This window comes from Python bivittatus, unplaced genomic scaffold (assembly GCF_059951505.1).
Source record: "Python bivittatus isolate LINGU-HERP-01145 unplaced genomic scaffold, Pbiv_v1 ctg000840_np1212, whole genome shotgun sequence".
Lineage (NCBI taxonomy): Eukaryota > Metazoa > Chordata > Lepidosauria > Squamata > Pythonidae > Python > Python bivittatus.
The window spans coordinates 38,427,705-38,447,514 of NW_028277113.1; the positions used below are offsets into that span (position 1 = coordinate 38,427,705).

At 37.3% G+C, this 19,810-nt stretch overlaps 1 protein-coding gene across 2 annotated transcripts in view; it reads left to right on the top strand.

The window, feature by feature from the left end:
* Positions 1-17,397, top strand: part of LOC148213733 (uncharacterized) — a 228,929-nt gene extending 211,532 nt beyond the window's left edge. Inside the window, exons 1-4 of one of the 2 annotated variants that reach the window (XR_015794041.1) lie at positions 9,409-9,662; positions 11,179-11,311; positions 12,286-12,443; positions 15,362-17,397. The gene's annotated coding sequence lies outside the window, so the exon portion shown is untranslated. Of the gene's footprint in view, positions 1-9,408; positions 9,663-11,178; positions 11,312-12,285; positions 12,444-15,361 lie in introns of those variants that run through there. The other variant, XR_015794042.1, reaches the window with a different exon arrangement.
* The last annotated feature ends 2,413 nt before the right edge of the window (positions 17,398-19,810 follow it).

The following is a 19,810-nucleotide window of genomic DNA, read 5'->3' on the forward strand; positions in this document are numbered from 1 at the left end:
CCTCTTTTTTTTTATTTTAAGGTTTGGGTTTGTTTGTTTGTTTTTTTGGTAAAAAGCAATTCATAGATTGAAACAAATATCTGAAGGACTCCAAAGAGTTATGCCTCAATGAAAAAAATATTGATTGAAAACTGACTTTGGGATTTAATCCAAAATGTTTCAACCACATAATATATCTAGCTAAATTGTTCCATTTCATTTCATGTAGTCATTATATTCTGTTTACAAGCCCCACCATTTCTCCCAAGAGAGTTCGCTTAGCTTTAATATGCTAGTGCAAAGCTCATTTTGTCATGGTCTGCACAACCTCCGGCTTGGCCTGCTAAAGAAACAGGCTGAGCTCCTGTTTCCTCCCCAGTTCCTGTCAACCCAACAGTTCGAAAACTTACGTGAGTAGATAAATGGGGACTCTCACTCCGGTGGGAGGAAAAATGCTGGCGGCGCCTTGCAAAAAAAGGAGTTGGGAGCAGTTGCCGGTAAGCACGAAAAACCGTGCGCGCCCAAAAAGGGCGCAAAGCAACAGAAACCCCGCCTCCTGCACTTGCCAGCTGGGCTCTGCCCTAGGAAGGAGGCTCTGGCAAACCACTTCCGAAAAACAGTTGCCTTGAAAACTGCAAGGACTCGTCCAAGCAGTCACTGCAGGGTCAGCAATGACTGAGCGCAGACAAAAAAAAAAAGCTCAGAAATCAGATTTTTTAAAAAATCTGACCCCAGAATGTAATCAATGGTGAAGATCATGACTGTACATGAGTTTGCTTTGATAGCAAATTAATCTTGAAGCTATTTTTGAGGGGGAATTTTGGACGAGTCCTTGCAGTTTTCAAGGCAACTGTTTTTCGGAGCCTGCAATCAGCATGGAGCTGCAGCATTAGCAAAAGAAGCATACAGTGTTCCAGCTGTTTTCAGATAGGGAGTCCTCTGTAGTAGCAGTGTACTGTTCTCTGGTGTTTTGAAATGAACTACAGTGCAGAATGTGCTTGCCAAGCTGACGCTCAGAACGAAAGCTTGATAAAAAAAAAAAAAGAATACATAGAAAAGTCATTTATTCTCAGAACCTATCAGGGTTTGCATAAGCCATATATAGAAACACTGTCAACTGCTCTAGCAAGAAAGCAGAAAGCAGTTTACCACAGGAATCTATTTCCCAATTGGATCTGATTGTAGAGCATTGTAGTGATTGTCTTGCACTTTGTACTGTGAAACTCTCATTCCATAGGAATACATTAACTCAGGGTTCCTCAACCTTAGCAACTTTAAGATGGGTGGATTTCAACTCCCAGAATTCCCCAGCCACCCTTGCTGGCTGGGGAATTCTGGAAGTTGAAGTCCACCCGTCTTAAAGTTGCCAAGGTTGAGGAACCCTGCATTAACTTATAAACTCCAGCATTTCTTTGGCATACCATCTCAGAGGTAATGATTTCAAACAAACGCATGAATTCAGAAATCAATCAGTCTTGAAAGTTAATTCATATATTATATTTGTCCTGTGAGAATGACAATGGTAACAAAATAGAGTCATACATTTTGCTAAAATATGAGTTGTTTAACTATGATTTTTTGAAGCTGGGTTGACACAACATACTAAGTCAAAATCAGACTAACAGGCTAGCTATATGGGTTAAACTTATTTATGACAATGTAACAGTAGAGATAAGAGCCACTGAGGTGTAGTGGTTTGAGATACCAGGCTAGAAACCAGGAGGTGGTGTTATGTGATGGGTTTAGTTTTTTGTGCAAACTAGTCCTGCCTTAAGCTGAAAGCCAGTTGGTTGACTTTGGGCCAGTCACTCTCTCCCAGCCTTAGGAAGAAGGCAATGGCAAGCCACTTCCAAAATTGTTGGCAAGATAACTGCAGGGAGTCATCCATAGAGTCAAATTGGTTCCAAGGTGTGCATACACACACACCCAGAGGTAATGACCACTTGATTAGTTGATTTTAAGGTCTGCTACTCCAGAGTTTGTACAGAGTTTGTTAACAGCACAAACTTGGTTACTGAATTAATTATTTTTTTCTGGGCTTGCAATAGTAAACCAAATGACCTGGGTTTGCACAAAAAACTAAACCCATCACATAACAAAAAAGGAAGGAAGGAAGGAAGGAAGGAAGGAAGGAAGGAAGGAAGGAAGGAAGGAAGGAAGGAAGGAAGGAAGGAAGGAAGGAAGGGGAGGGGAGGGGAGGGGAGGGGAGGGGAGAGGAGAGGAGAGGAGAGGAGAGGAGAGGAGAGGAGAGGAGAGGGAGAGGAGAGGAAAGGAAAGGAAAGGAAAGGAAAGGAAAGGAAAGGAAAGGAAAGGAAAGGAAAGGAAAGGAAAGGAAAGGAAAGGAAAGGAAAGGAAAGGAAAGGAAGAAGCAAGGGAATCTAACCAGCTTGAGAAGGAGTGAAGTTGAGTATTTTATGTTGTTTGACTAATGCCATTATCCAAATGATGTAATTCACAATGGGATACTTTGGATGCAAAGTCCATTATACTGAGGTCTGCTAAATGAAGGTTTCACTCCAATCTGGAAAGATTCAACAGATATATCATCAAGCCGGAATATCAAGTTGTTTGATTCATACTGGTAAGATATCCCTAAAAATTTGGTATGATATCACTAAGGATATCATTCAGAATGTATGTTAAATAAGTTGTTATTATTGAAAGATAATCTAGAATTCTTTTGGGAATTTTGTATGCCACACAGCCTAGCTCTATTAACTGGGCAGCCTGCCTGATTATTACGTTGATCATTATAGCTCATGTTCTGAAATAATAAAAAAGGAACCAAAATATTTGTCCCACTACATCAAGACACACAAAATACAGATTTGGATTTCCATTTCAAAATAGTTCATTGTAGCTTCTGAGAGTCTTTGCGGGAGGGAGTGATGGAAAAATGCAATTTTTTTCTCACTGCCATGAAAAGGTCAGTATTTCTACTTTACTTTCTGACTACAACTTTGGCAGAATTAACATAATGTGAGTTAGGGAGCATAAGGAATCAGAATAAGAGGGAAAAAACAACTCCAAGATGGGGCATTCTGACATATAACCAGATTAAGTGGATTATTCATTAGCAATTCTAAGCTACTGAGGCGGAAGGAAAATCCCTAGCAACAAGAGGTCAATCCACTTCAATGCAAGGTTAACTTGGTGATGAGAGATTTGAACATCTCTTTTATAATGGTTTTCCTTTTAGGCATTTGTTTGAGAATATAATCCTTTTACATTAGGCATTTATAATTCTTCTGATTGTTTGCTTTTCATTGGTGCTTTGATTAGAAAGTGAAAAGAAAACCTTGATTAGTAAGTGAAAGGAGAATCTTACTTTGAGGGATCAAAATCAAAATTCTCTCATATTCCATGTATTGTTTTCCATGGAAACACAACTGGAATTCTATCTACCTAGATTTTCTAGATATTTGCTATATTCTTTATTCTGTGAAAGGACACAAAATGTGTCTCTCTGTAAGTATGCAAGTGTGTCACCATGTAATATACAGTGATTGGCAACTGAAATTCATCCTTAGATGCATTAAGAACAGCTCTCTGCTTTGAAGACAGTGGAACAGTCATGAAAAGAATCAATATTAACCTGTAGCTGAGAATTCAGTAGCCCTCCCTGACTCACATCTAGTCCTTTGTTCCTCTGTGATTACAGTTCTTACCCTTTGCAGTAATCTTAGGTTGAAGGACTGGTTTGGATCAGATAATAGAAATTCTAGCATTTGATACATATGAACCAGCAGTGTTCAAAGCAATGTTTCAGAGTCATTAGTTCTTCACATGCGATTTAGTGCTGGGGCCAAAGACAATTCATTTGCACTGTTCTGAAATAATATAAAAGTAGCACACAATGCTTGAAACAGCAACTTATTTTGAGTGGCTGGGGAGTCTGCGGAAGTCTAGATCTGCCTGGATTATTTGGAGAAAGAACACAAAAGCATAGTACAGGTGAGTCAGAGGAAAATACAGAACCTCACAAAGCAAACACAGTGACAAGTGGAGAAAGGAATTTGTGTGTCTGGCTTTATTTTCAAAGGCCTGGCACCAGATTCCTCTTACGGGAAAATGCCACAATTAGAAAGGAAGGAAAGCAGACAGTGTTTTTCTGTTTGAAAAAGGACTAGTGACTTCAGCAAATAAGATGTTCAATGGAAACACTTGCAGAATTCAACAGAAGGGTTCTTGTATGTCACATGTCTAGGGAGTAGTGCATCAAGTTGGTGACGCAACCAAGGTGAGCATAACTCATCAACCATAAACTTCTGCCTGGAATTAATTCAGCTCTCTCCTTGCTTTTATAAGGTAGAAAAAAGAATAAATAAAATACAGATAGCAGATGTAATAATTTTTCAGGGCTGAAAAATATTTCTAGAAGTGTTTATGTACATTGTTCTTTGCATAGTGCAATCCTATAGATTCTTATTCAGATGTGAGTCTGAATTGTTCCCAAGTAAGAAGGTAGTTGGACTGCAGCCTCCTCTCTTTCTGATAACTGGCTTATGGCATATAAACAAAATATCAACAAGAAAATCACATTTTGAATTTGTTCCTCATGTTGCCTGCATCAGCTCTAGCTAAGCTTGTTCACAAACCTCCCTGTTCTGCTCCTAGCCATTGCTCAAGAAAGTAGGTCCTACATGCAAAAATGGGTAATATATGACCATGATCAAAAGAAACCACTAAAGAGAGACCAAAATCAAAGAAGCAGGATAAAAACCTTCAACTAAATCTTGATTTCAGCTATTAAGGTGATCAAAAACAATATGGCTTTGAATGTCTTTGTTGCTTAAGAAGCAGATGTAGAAGTGAAGAAAAGTCTGTGAAATATAACAAATGTTACATGTGCATGTAAAAAAAAAAAAAACTGCCCGACACTTAATATTTTTCTTATATCAGCTTCCTTTGTGCCCCCCCCCAGTTTATTGCAGTGAACAAATGTGATGTATATATACATCACTGCCAAAGTAATCAGAATGTAAAATCTGATTACTTTGTCTCAAGAAGAAGGTTCACAAGAGTTTTTAGGTTTGGAATTCAAGATCTTATGGCTGGAGACTGTGCCCAAGTTTGAGAGCTCAAGTTGAACTGTATTTCAAAAGTATTGATTTGACAAATAGGAGAAATTTGATAAGAAAATCATTGAGGGAAATAAAGGCCAAACATGCAGGTATAATTTTTTAATGCATCACTTTTCAGATAATGATCACCATAACTGTACTTTACAAGAAGAGCTTCACATATAACTTGATTTGTTGGTCTATTGTGCTTTAGACGGATGCAAGAGAGGGAATAATAAGAATTCTTTTTCCAGTTTTATTGTTTTCTGTTTTTACCATTTGTATATATTGTTTTATCCTTTGGCTGTGAGCTGCCCAGAGTTTTGGTTTTAATATGGGCAGCCATATAGATATAATAAATAAACAAATAAATAAATAAATCAGATATTGCTTAGGAAATAGGGCTCATTCTTGACTGATTGCTTTGCTTTTGTCTAAGGAATTGATTCAAATATCACAGTGCCCAGAAAGATTCCAAAGTGGACATTTTAAGGAAGAGAACAGCTTCTTCTGAGAAAACAGGAAACCTGCTGTGACCTCTTACAATGTATCCTGATAGTATTTTGTATTTGCATGTGTGCAATCTGCTGTTGATAATTTACTATATGCCACTTCCTGCAAAATTCAGAGAAAAGCTCATACCTCATTAAAGAGGACAAGTTTTTGATGATATTCTTGTACTCATAATTTGTCTCACCAGAAGTTTCATGCTGTTCCTCTTCCTAATGATCATCTCTGTTTTCTTTATTGTTGTGATTTTACTTAAAATATACTACTATACCATTGGATTATTCAGACAATCCTGGACCTGATACAGAGAGTCAGGTTCACCAACTCACTAAGGGCTCTTCCTCACAGCCATATAAAATTGCTATCCACCAGTTCTTGAGCCAGCAGAAACCTTTACTGGCATAACATTTGCTACCCATGCTGAGAATCCATATTCTCCCACAGGCACAATGATAATAAACAGTGCTTATTTACTGTACTATACTACACTACAGTACAGTATAAAGCACAGGAGTTGACTTTGTTTCTTTCCAATCCTATCAAATGTTATCAACTGGTGGAAAACATATAGCAAACATTATTTTTAATGAGGGTTGGGGATAGGGGGAAGGTGCAATCTGATAGATTGCTAGACCACCAGGTTAGCCATCTGTCAAAACAAGTGTTTTCTGCTGATGTTTTCAAAGAGAAGTTGACTACCAGCTGTCCTCAGTTGACATCAGCTGGTAGTCTGGGTCCTTTGGGACATGGTTTAGTGCTATTCCAGAAAAGTGCTAAATCCATGTTCAAAAGCAGACTGAACAAAGTTTGTTAAGTCCAGGGAACTTGCTCTGTGGTGAAGCACAGAGAGCACCAGATCTCTCTTTCCAGCCTTATGATGTTGCCCCTTCACTATCACCATGGGTCAACTGCTGTTCCAGCACATCCAAGTCATCAAGTTGGGAATCAGCTCAGATATCTGGTGAGTACAGAGGGAGAACCCAGTTTGAAAGAACCAGACTTTCATACTGCCTAAAGCAGAAAGAGCCTAGAAGACTGTATCAGGGACTATAGAGGAGGGTTCCTGCACCTGCCTAAAGTGGCACCACCCTAATCTCTCTCTTTGGGCTCTTCTGATTGCAACATTGATCAAATGACTGGTGAAGTACATCAAACTGCACCTACAGCAAAACTGTGATGGTTTCTTGGTGGCTCCAAAGGAAAAAAAGTTTAATACTGGAACAGCTAACAACTACTTTAAATTGTCTTGGATGTGATTTGGGAATGATATGAAGGCAACCTCATTAGGACTTAGCAGAGAAAGAAGATTGCTGAAACATGTTCAAGTCACAGTTTCATGCAAGTGGGAAATGGCTCTGGGACTCAAAAGGTGAATCTTGGTAATGTTGTATATTAGGATTAGGTGATGCAACAAACAAGAAAAAAAGATAGGAGTGTAAAGGTCTAGGAGAATGGTTATATGATGAAGAAATGGAGCCCACTGGAAAATGAATGAATGCCAAGGAAAACCAAGAAAAATAGGAGATCAGGAAAACACATCTCCCTCAATTCTTTCTGAAGAATGGAAAACCAAGTATAATGAATAGCAGTTCATTCCCCAACTCTATGTGCTTCTTTATTCATTAAATTATAGCAACAATATGGCCAGAGCAACAGGCCACTACCATGCACTGCACACTTACATCACTATTTCTAGATGAGTAGTTGTTTTATGATATTGAAGGAAAGACAACGCGTTTTGTGACATCATAAAGGCTAACAGCTTAGCCATTGTATAAGCCTTTGTAGGCTAATGTAGATAACTGTTGACATTTCTTGTGGAAATCACATGTACAGTAGTTACAAAAGACATGTAGCATCAGCTGGCATCATATGAAAAGTTAAAGATCTCTTTCTTCAATCTGGACTCCAGGGCACTCCATAACATTACTGTGGCAACAGTACAGAAGTGGTTTGCCATTGTTCACTTCTGGGATGTTCTTCAACATGCCAATCTAGCTGATAGCCCTGGAATTTGACCAGCCAAGTATTAACCAAGGGGGATTCTGCCTAACTTTATAGATAGGATTGGCCAAGTGCAGCCTCATGTATCTCTATGCTATCTCACACAGTTTAACATTCCAGATCAGAGAAAGGCCTTCACCTTAGCCTGATGTAAAGCTCTCCCTACAGCACTTCTGGCTATAAGGTACAAAAAGATACTATATTCATTACAAAAATGTCCCTGCAACTCAGGACAGGTCGAAACTATTGAACATGCTCTTCTGTATTGCCAGTTTTATACAGAACCTTGAAATGCTCTAATCACCCCACTCCTGACTAGCAAAACAGGAATCACCAATCAACAGCATAAGCAATTTCTACTTTCTGACATCAACCCTGAAATAACACACAAGGTTGCCAGGTTTTGTGTGGAGGCATGCAAAATCAGGCAAAGAATAACTAAGAGCAACAGAACCTGCCTGAGTATGGATAGCCAGAAATGGCTCAGCCTCAGCATTAACCTTTGGCTACTTTTTAACTTCTTTCATATTTTGGTGTATACATGCCATGGCAGCTATTATACTATTTTCTTCTCAGATAAGGATCTGTAAGGGAAGTTTATAATCTTCAAATCCCTCTTGGATAATTTTGTTATCTATCTATCTATCTATCTATCTATCTATCTATCTATCTATCTATCTATCTATCTATCTATTGTCAATTTAGTTTTGGAGATTTGCATGCCAATTCTCTTGTGCTGGTTAATGACAGCAATAAAGTTATTTTGCTAAGAAGAAGCCATTGAATCACTGTAGATGCATGGGATCAGCTACCAGCCCCACGAATGAGTATCAAATTTCTCAGCCAAACTGAGTACAGTTTGTACAAAAGTACTTTTGATTCCATAGTCCAGGTATGGAATGGTACACAGTTAGGGTGTTGAAACAGAACTGGAGAGATCAGAATTCAAAATTGCTATCTATCTCTTAGTCTAAACCAGTGTTTGAGAAACTTGGCAACTTTAAGCTGTGTGGACTTCAACTCCCAGAATTCCCCAGTCCACACATTTTAAAGTTGCCAAGTTTGAAAAACACTGATCTAAACCACCACATAATGTTGTGAAAATAAAACTCAGTGGTTGAAAAAGTAGCATATAAACTGAAATAAAGACTTACATCAATGTTTGACAGAGACAAGAATGTGCTCCTAATCATTATGAATGCACAGTCATTGATCTCCTACTCATCTTCATTCGTTCTTTAAAGTAAAGCATTAAATTCACATTTTAAAAAGTGATTTTTTGTCTATACACCCATGCCACATTTTTTTAAAAAAATCTTCTAATAGCTGCCAGAAAACTACATTGTCACTCCTTGAATATCATTCCACTTATAGTAATTGCTGGACATCTGATACACATTCAAGATTCAGTGCTAAGACATCTGAGTTCCAGAGTTTCCCTGCTTCTGTACAAGGAGTCTGCCTTTAAAAATGCATAAACAAGTCAAGATATTATTTGGAGAGAAAATAATCCTGCCTTATAGAAGTTAACTGTTACAACATATAGATACTTCTTACATGTAGATTATGCTGTATTTAAATTTGAGCCATCTTCCAGGATACTAGGAACATGACAGCCAACCAACTCAGCCCCCCTTTTTATTCTCAGGGGTGTTCCAATTCATCCCACTATTTGCAATATATCATTTTGTCTCACTTGGCTGTGCATTTGCTCATCAGGAAAATACTTTTACCAAATTAGGAAGTTTGTCTTTTTATAACAGGGAAATTATTGTGAATAATAATAATAATAATAATAATAATAATAATAATAATAATAATAATAATTAATACACTTTGCACCAAAATTCATGAAGAGAAAATTAATATTTATTTCTGATTGAGTTTGCATCTTGAACAGCTTTTTGTGCCTGGCAAAAATGCAACAGGGAATTTTGTCTTTATATTACAGATTTAAAGAACTGATTTAAGCCATTGACTCCAATACCCAGTTTAGGAATCCAGTTTAAAGAACCTCAAGATAGATACCTATCTAACCCCTACATGAACACATCCAGTGAAAAGGAGTCTACTACCTTTCTCTCTACTATAAAACTGAATTTATTGGTAGGATTTTTTTTTCTAATATTCAATGGAATCTGTTTTCTGCAACTGAAATCCATTATTCTTTGTAATAGTATGAATACATCTATGACTCTCTGGGATGATAGACAACAGGTCTTAACATACTTCTGTATGATATCTTTCAAGTATCATACCTTTCTTAGCATTCTCTTTTCAAGGTTGAACATTTCCATATTTTCACTCTCTCTTCATAGTTTCTAGTCCCCTGATTATCTTTATTACTCATCTCTGAACTTGTTCTAAATTGTATGAATAGTTCTTAAAATGTGGCACTCAGCACTGGACATAATTCTTCAAGAGGAATGATCTAAGCATTTGAGAATAATAGTTTCCATGATTACATGTGATAATATAATGGATGGCAAGAGCGGGGAAGATTCTGGAATGGAACTTCAAGGTTGTCAGGAGGGGGGAGAGACATTCTAGGGCAAGCGCCTCCTCAACCCACAGCAAGAGTGTGGGAAGATAAAGAGGATGAAGCTGGCCCCTCCCTAGAGTCTCACGGGTTATAGCTACTAGTTGCTTTAGCATAGGTTTAGTCTGGTAAGATTGATGTCAGGTTCAGCCCAAGAACAGCAACGAGGCAATCCAGTACAGTTCAGTTCCTTTATTAGCTTGCACCCACAAAATCTCACCAGACTAAACCTAAAACGATACAAAAGCCATACCCCCCCCACCCCAAAAAAGCCAACACTATCAGGTCAAACATCTCGTAAGGAGTCTACCGGCCATTCTAGCTCAAAGCATAGGGGAAAAGCCAGCTTTAAGGACTTGTTTGAATAGGATCATGGTGCTAAACATTTGATGAGCATTTCCACCACCTCCATATCCAAATTATTAATAAAATATTGAAGAATACAAAGCTAAGAACCAGTTCCTGGCACCCCATCATAGAGAAGGACTGCCTTCAGGCACACAGGTCCCTCTGAATACTCATAGGGATGGACCTTGCAGACCAGGCAGATTTCCCCTGCACGAAAGAGTTCCTAATTCACTTTACCGTGGAAATGTTAACTCATAGTAAATATATGCTTAGTGACCATATTTCTATCATTCTTAGACTTCAAATCCTGCCCCCTTTTTTGGCTTTTCACAATTGCATGGTGGAAAGCATATGCTCTTCTCAAAGAAGATTGAGCTGAAATAGGAGTTGAATGGTCCCATGGTTTCTTTGTTATCAATTAGCATTTTGCCATTTTCACTGAGCAGCTGATGTACTGATTCTATTCTTTTGAACATACATAACCAGGCAACCCTAGCTCAACTGCAACAATTCCAGATGACAACCAGAGAACCAGAGTTTTTAGTATCTCTTTGCTGCCATCTAGCAGGCTTCTAGACTTTTGCAGTCCAAATATGGTCATCCTATTTTAAAATAAGAATTATTAAGAATTTTAATTATAATAATAAAATCTACTACAAACTAAACTTGAAGAAAGAGAAGAGATAAAAAGTGCAATGGTCACCCTAACGAAGAATCCCTTTCTGTTATTCCTAGGATTCTTCACCAAGCTCAACTTCTCCAAAGCTGGAAAAAATGAAGAATTGGGTGAAATAAAACTTAATACAAGCTTTTTCTGGAAAAAGACTAAAAGATTTCTGGTTGCTTGTTTCAGACAATAAAATAAAAGGTCAGTGTTAAAAAATGCCTTATTACTTGTGTACGTGTGTATGCGTCTATGTATATAGATATATAGATATGGATATAAATATATAGATATACATATAGATATACATATATGTGTGTGTGAGACTCCCTTTCTACAAATAAGTGTTCCTTTCTGCAGTAAAAAAGAGTGATGGTGATCAAATACTTAGAGCAAGTCTTGATTTTTGTATATGTGTGTTTAATTTATTCTGCCAGCAACATACAAGTTTTTCACTATTTATTTTTAAGTGGATGGTGTACCCTTTTTCTGGTGTCTCTGTGTTGACTCCTGGCAACTGCCTGGACAAGTCCCTGCAGTTTTCTGGGCAGGATTTTGGAAGTGATTTGCCATTGCCTCCTTGTTATAGCTGACAGAGAGTGACTGGCCCAAGGTCACCCAGCTGGCTTTGTGCCTAAAGCAGGACTAGAACTCAGGGTCTCCCAGTTTCTAGCCTGGTGCCTTAACTCCTACACCAAATTGGGTCTCATTTGGTGTACCCTCTACTCTTTCTGAATAAATTGTTTTTATTCCCCAGTTCTTTCTTATTCTTTACTGTAGCACTTTTTCAAATGGTTTAACCATATGTTCTTTTCTTTGAAAAAATCCTGTTGCATTTTCTAAACCTGTCTCTTTCTGGCCTATACCTTTTAGCTATTTTTCCATCTAGGTTATAACATTAAGTAATACGCAACTCTGTAACAGCTTCCTGGTGCTGTGTGTTTGTTTATAGTTTCATGAATCATTATTAATGTTTTTTAATGCTTTTTAAAAAAATTAAACCACCAGTCTTTTAATTTATTTGTTATGTCTTCCTGCCTTCAAGAAGTAAATGACTTAACTTCCACAACATTGATTTGATATGTATCTAATTATATCCACCTGGACTGTTAATTCAACCATAGAGCAATCACTTCCTACAGCTGCCTTTATCGGAATGTTCCTCTATCCCTTGCTAGAGATCCGAGGCATTAGACTCTAAAGAGGAAAGCTACTTCCAAGGTGCTATTTCTTTGAATAAATGAAGATGGACCAAGGTTTTGTGACCTCACTGAATGTCGCCTACTCAGTGTCAGTGATGTTGCTACTTCACACTAATTTTGGTTCATTACAGCTGGTGAGTAAAGGAAGATAGCCCTCATTACCATCCACTTACTAAGAAGGGACATGGATATTCTACTTGTAGTGGGCAGTTGGTTGAGTTATTACAGAGCTGATAGGATTATTATTTTTGATTGATTGATATATTCTCAACACATCCCAAACAAAATTCTGTTTGAGAAATCCGTCTTTTCTTCCTCATTTGTTTAATTCTTGATTGCTTGATTTTCTCACCTTCAGTGACATGACTATCTAATTAGCTACTCTTGTCAAGCTTAAGAATATTCTAAGGGCATTTGATTTTTCTCCCATCTAAGTTTTTCTATTTTTATCCAGAGTTTATCCAGTTTGCTTGCTTATGTGTGTTTTGCCCATATGCAATGATGTGGCTAATATTCTGCTAATCTGCTTCTGGTATAGTTTTCTCTCCTATAAATCTTGTGTGCTGATTCTACTCATAACCTTATCAGCTGTACATCCTCAGAAGAAACTATCTGGGGTTACAATAAGGGTAAGCAAAGAAGTGTCTTTAGGAATTAATGTGCTCCCAGGTAAGAAGCTATGGATAGGTAAATAGGTACTCTCGTGGCTGAAAAGTTGGAAAGACTATAGGAATATGGTCAGTTTTCAAATTGGAGAGAGGCTTCAAGCAATTGGGTTTGGGTTTGATATCTCTCTTTGCTATCTTGGCAATTTTAAGCACTATCTCTCCCCATTTCCTCCCTTTCTGTCACCACTAGGTGTGAGTCACCAGGTGGTCACATTTGTCAATTACATCCAAAAAAAAAAAAGGTTTGGAACCAGAACATCCAGCTCTTATCTATAGATTAATGGGATCTGAGCAGGCAGTGACTGAGCATGAAAGGGATCTTGCAGTCATGATACATAGCTAAATGAAAATGCTATTAAGGGTATTGAAAATCTGTCAATATAATAATGCCATTATATAAACCTATAATGACATTGGATTTGGAATATATCTGAAAGCGCATATTACTTAAAGTTGGAAAAAGGGCAACCTATGTAATTATTGGGCTAGATCAATTCACACCTGAGGAAACAATATAGTACCTGGCACTTTGGGGTAATGGTGGATAAAGAAAGATATAAAATGTAGAGAGAGAGGATGAAATGTTTCTTCCTCTCACGAAGTGTTAAAACTGGGGGCTATTCATCTAGTGAATCAAAATGTAGCTAGATTTCTGGCCTGATTTTAAAAAGTGCTTAACACAATACTGTGGGATTCCCTGCCATCAGATGTGATGAGGACTCCCATTTAGGTCCTTTTTAAAGGGACTAGATGAATTGACAGAGGATTGGGCTATCAATAGCTCCTAGGCTTGATGGCAATTTGCTAACTCTGGAATCATAAGCGACATGCTTTGAATAATAGCTACTACTCAGGAGTGGTGGAGCTGGGCTATCACCCTCCTGACTGTGTTTCTAGGGTTCCTGAATGCCTCTGATTGGCCATTGTTGTGGCACAGAAAGCTAAACTAAATGGTCTAGGGATCAAACAGGTTTTTTCTTAGGTTACAGGTAGTCCTCGTTTAGCAACCACAATTGGGACTGGCAACTTGGTTATTAAGTGAAGCAGTCACGAAGTGAAACTGCGACTATGCTTATGATCTTATTTCAGCTTTCCTTTGCTTTACAGACCTGTGAAGGTTGTAAATGTAAAGACTGGTTGCAAAGTTACTTTTTTATCACCATCATAACTGAACGGTCACTAAATGAGTCAGTTGTTAAACAAGGACAACCTGTATTACATTGCCAGGTCCCTCTGAGATGGTAGATGGCATCTATTCTGATAAATAGGTTTGTTTGTTTGTTTGTTTTTACGAATGGTCATTCCCATTGTGGTAGCCATTTTGCAAATATGTTGAAAGGCCAGTTTAGATATAATTACTGTATATAATGCAAAATAAAATTTGCAGACCTGGTCTTACCTGGGCTTAGCTTGCATGGAATGAGTGACTGAAAGTTTATGGCATTATTTCTATAATATTTGCAGTAAATAGCCAAGGCACAGTAAGTCACTTTCTGAACAGCTGGACACATTTCAAATTTGAAAACATGTCACAAGTATTCACACAGAAAGGTTATTAAGGAGGTTGTGGTCAGTCTTGTATCTGAAGGCAATCTGGTGTTCAGGAATTTCCAGCACTTTTAGACAGAGCAAAAGCCATGAATACTTTATTTTAAAATCCAGAAATAGGAGACAGGATGCTTAGGTATCTCTCTCTTTATCTTGTTACATCCTCCTTTCAGAATTTTGAGATAGGTCTTATACATTTCTTAAAGAACCAGGACAATGCAAGCAGGAAATCATAGAAACAACGATAGAGGGATGAGCTTTAGTGGCCAAGAAATTGAGCTATTAACATCGGTCAGGGACAGGGCTAGATACAATTAATCTCTTATTGAGATATGGGCATTTAACAAAAGTTTGGAGGATTGTAAACAGGAAGAATTTTAAACTGCGTATACTTGTGGTAAAGGTCAACTTCAGTTGAGAGGCTTAATCTCTTCAGCTGTTGGGGAAAGATCCAGTAATGCTGAGGGTGCATTGGAATAACAATGCAAAAGCAGTTAGGGAAATTCAAAGGAAGAGGAACAAGAAGGAAGAAAATGTGGAGGAAGGCTTGTCCTTTTCCAAAACCCAAGGTGGCCATGACTAACACAAGGGAAAATGAGAAAAGGCTTTTTGTCTTAAAGCTACAGTAGCATAAAAGTAACAAAATTAACAGGAAGAAAGCTAAAGGAAAATAAATTTCCATAATAGTAATGTGTACCCCTTGATGTTTCCTTTTGCTCTCAGAAATTATCCTGCCCATTTAGTTTCATTTGGTTTGGTTTTTCTGGGCAGATGGGCACTGTTCCTGATTAAAGGAAGATCACAATATTTTTCTTGTTATTTTCTTTGGTTTACAGTGATTACATGTGGAAAATCATGACACCCGTCGCCACGGAATTCCTGAAAATGTTGAATATATGAAAGCAGAGAAAGAAACCAGACCAAACCAAACCCACTAGATAAAAACCTTTTGGAAATACCTGACACTGTCTAGGATTCTGATAAAAATGAGTGCCTCAGTGATGCTCTGCAGCTCTACCACTATGTATGGTCTATATTAGAAATCAGCAAAGTGCAGCTTGTGGACAAAGATGCTTCTGAACCTTATGTAGTGCCCCCTGCCGTGGAATTATGAAGCCCTTAACATGGGGGCTGTCCCACTTGACACATTCCGATGGAATCTGAGGTTAAGATCAAAGGTCTGCTTTAGGCAAAACCAAAGACAGGGAAGAACAAAGTACTTAAAAAATAATAAAAGAGAGTTCTTAATAGTAACGCTTTGAATGTTTGACCAGGCCTAGAAAATCTAAGCTCAAATTCTTACTTAGTCGTGAAACTCACTGGATTATTTTGGACCAATCTCTCTGCATACAAAGCGTCTGCTCTATTGCTGGGTTACAGCCCATTTGCTGCTTTTGAAAACTTTAGAAGTGTTTGCTATTGATCTCTGGAGACGGCTGCCTGTGCATCAAACTGTGTGATTCTTTGATTCCATGTAGGATTTTCCTGAGAAAAATGTTCATCACCGCATCACATTGGTCTGTTCACACATCACATTATGACACAGATTATTTTAACTCTGGTTGGCTAAATAATGTGTTGGTTCAGTCAATTCCTTAAGCCTAAAACTATAGTTTACAAACAATATCTGAATTCACTGAGTCTACTAAGACACAACCAAGGAAAACACATTGTAGCATAGCATGAGCCTTGCGGGCTATATCGCTGGATGGATGTAGTTGCTAGACTGGGTGCCTGTTGTTGTTGTTGTGCTTTTATTATTGCAGTTAGCCACCCAGAATAGCATTTCATAAGATGGGCAGCCATATAAATCTTTTTAAATAAATAAAATGAAATAAATGATGTGTGTGTATGTAAAATGTCATCTACTGATCTCTCTTGACTCAGTAATACCGGGGTTAACTAATTTGCACTAGAAAATTGCTCATTTGAGGATTACAAAGGTGAGTTACACAGTCCTCGTGAAGGACTGTGGCTTTTTCTCCATAAGAAAAACATCTGAAAGTGGTGAGTTTTGTGTTTGGAGCAGAACCACAGTTCCATTGGTCATATGAGCTGATCACTAGTGTGCGTGGCTTAATAATAGATCTACTTTGGCACATCATCAAAATGGAAATTATAAACTACAGAAGGGAAACTTTAGCAATGAAAACGAAGCAGACAGTCATTGAACAACACAGAATGCTATATAGGACACCCTGCATTGTATATATGTGTTTTTATAAATGTAGTATAATATTGCTAATGTGTTCATCTGATCTTTAGCATAGCTAGCCTGTCTTTTCCCATTCCACCTCACATATATTTTTAAAAATGTCTTTGAGGGGTTCTGTATTACTAAGACTTAATTATTTTTTAGAAAAAAATATATTACAGTGCATTTGCTAGTAGATCATAAAATACTCCAATAAATAATTAAATGTAAGGTAAAGTTGTCAAAATGAATATCATTTTATGGTGCAATATCTTTTCTTAATTCAGTACATTCGTTCAATTACTAATCAGAAAGATTCATTAACTTGAAGTAGGCAAATTAACAAAGATCTGTAGAGCAACTTACTCATGTTGCTAAACCTTAGTGCTCCTAAATTTAGTTGAATACCTTTTTATCAAATAGCTATCAAAAAGTAGTCTATTTCACAGTACAGTATTCAGAGAATATATTAAGATGGAACCATAATGTGGTTTCTGGTTAGCAAAGTTTCTTAGATTACTGAGCACGCATTCATAGGTACTAGAAGATCATGTAGATGATTAGTGGAAAGATAGAGTGGAAAGGAGTAAATTCCTGGAGCATGAAAATTAATTTATGAGGGTCACGCCAATAAGAAAAAAATTATCAGACTGGATTATCATACTGAGAAATGGACCAAAAAAGAAGAAGTCATCAGTTTTGGCTAATTGCCAACTATTCTATTTGCTGGAAAAGATGGATTTGTCCACTTTAGTTCATGCTCTGTACACTTCCCATTGACTACAACAATGTACTGGACAATAAGTTTCCCCTGAAGTGTCCCCTAAATCATATCCACAGCCGGATTGATCCTTTCCTATTTGCAAGGAGCATATAATGCCGACTTCCAAAAATATATTGGCAGAATTTGTGCCAACAAAACTAAGAAAGTTTTGTTGGCACAAAACACACAATGGGAGTTTGATTCCAAACATTCACTTTTTTTGGTATGGAATATTCAAATTTTCTCAAAGATGTGTGTGTGATGTTTACATGCACTCATGGTAACAGTGTGTTTAGTGCTCTCTATATACATATTTTTGCAAATAATTTTTGAAATGAGAAAAATGGAAGCTAGGAGACTTCATGAATTGTCCATGTTAATGCCATGATAAATTCTGCTTTGGCAAATCACACCATTTTACTTGCAAAAAATATGCTAACAATTTATTTTATATGTTTTTAAAACATAGAAAGGCAGCCTGGAAATATTCAAAATAAATAAATAATGTAGAAACAGGCTCAGATATTTTTCTCTGTGTTGTGTCAAGTAATGGATACATCTAACTTAAAGAATGCACATTTATAGAGTTTTAAATGGTCCATTTAAAAATAATTGGACATACTAATTACGGAAGGATTGCATTCCCATTTGTATTCCAGTCCTGGTTGAACCCATGGATGGATTCCTGTCAAATATACTGATCCTGCATGCCTAAAATTCCAAGTATTTTAGGAAAATATCTTTGGAATTTTAGGCATGTAGGATCTTTACATTTGACAGGAATCCATCCATCTGTTCAGCCAGGACTGAAAAGTGTTGCAATGCTATTTTCTGGGTAGGTTTGGAATTGGAATAATACTCTACAATTCTCTCTAGTCTACTTAGTGCAGGTATAGGAATCTGCATGCAGATACCCTCAGATTAAATCCCCAGCACCTCCAAGTTGGATGGAATATAGTTGATTTGTTTGTGCTAGGTGGAGCAGTGAATTCTAATTCAATATAAAGATCTTATTTTTCTAAACTTCTTACCTGTCAAATTGTTGCTAGGTTATGCTAAGCCAATACAAGATACATACTGGGCCATTTCTATAGACCCAGCCTCTGTAACTCTTTCCTACAGCTGGAAAGAAGGATCCCAGTTTATAATGAATGATCAGATTCTAGTTCTGAAAAAAATCCCTCCCTCCCTTATTTCTTTGATGCAGTTTTCAGATATTTGTTGGATATAATGAATATTTCATATACTGAGGGAAATAGAAATCCTGTTCTGTGATATAAGGGGCAGCTAGACACTTGTTGGCATTCAATGAGGAGGCTGCTTGTTCAGAGGAGCCATTTCTGCAATTGATCTACTGTTTCGATATTTGCAACAACAATAATGAATAGGGAGAGGTTTGATTTTTTTTTTTTTTACTAATTGGTAATGAAGCTTGCAATGAGAACTTTGTTTTCTCTAAAACTGACCTTCATGGCTTGTCTCAAACTTTGCAGATTTAAAGATGCAGTGAGCTTGTCATGTAAACCATGAAATAAGTAGAATTAAATTTCACAGGTTATTGAACAGTTTTCAAATACTTTCTATGAATGTGCTGGGAAAGATTTGCTGTATAATTATATCCCCCGGGATGACATTCACTCAAGATTTTGCTGATCAGTGAGAAGGTAAAATAATTGCTATAAATGTCCTGAACACATTTGTATTTTCCAAATAGTGACATATTAATAATAAGATTATTTAAAAGCATGAAATGGCTGAAACAAATTATTTGATTTATTGTAGTGGAGAAAGAACATTTTATTAGATTCCATTTAATGAGGAAAAATTGAGTTCTATCATATAAACTCCAATATGGGATGTCAAAGTTAATTTAAATGTGTGCCTGTGGTGCTTCAGATAGGCTAACCACAACTGGGACTGCTGGGGTGCTATTCACATAAATTGAGCCACAGTAGAATCTCAAAATAATGAACAGCTCATAATTGCAGATCATTTACAGTTTGAAAAGCTTGCTTCTGAAGATCCATGCTGTTCACCTCTTGTATTCTTTGCATTTTTACTAGCTTTCTAGAGTCATGGATGAGATGATGTGATGGCCTTAATCAGTCTTGGACTGACTGAAATGTAACAGCCATCAAGAGTAGACAAGTCTGAGCAATTTTATGCAACAGTGGTCTACGCTAATCTCAAACGAGGGCCAGTTCACAAAATTGGACCAAAAGTGATTCCTGTCTTAAGGTAGACAGATCATATTTAAAGCCTGCATTGAACTTCATCTGGAATTCAGCAATAATTGTTTGGAAATAACCAGTGATAGATTTCCATATT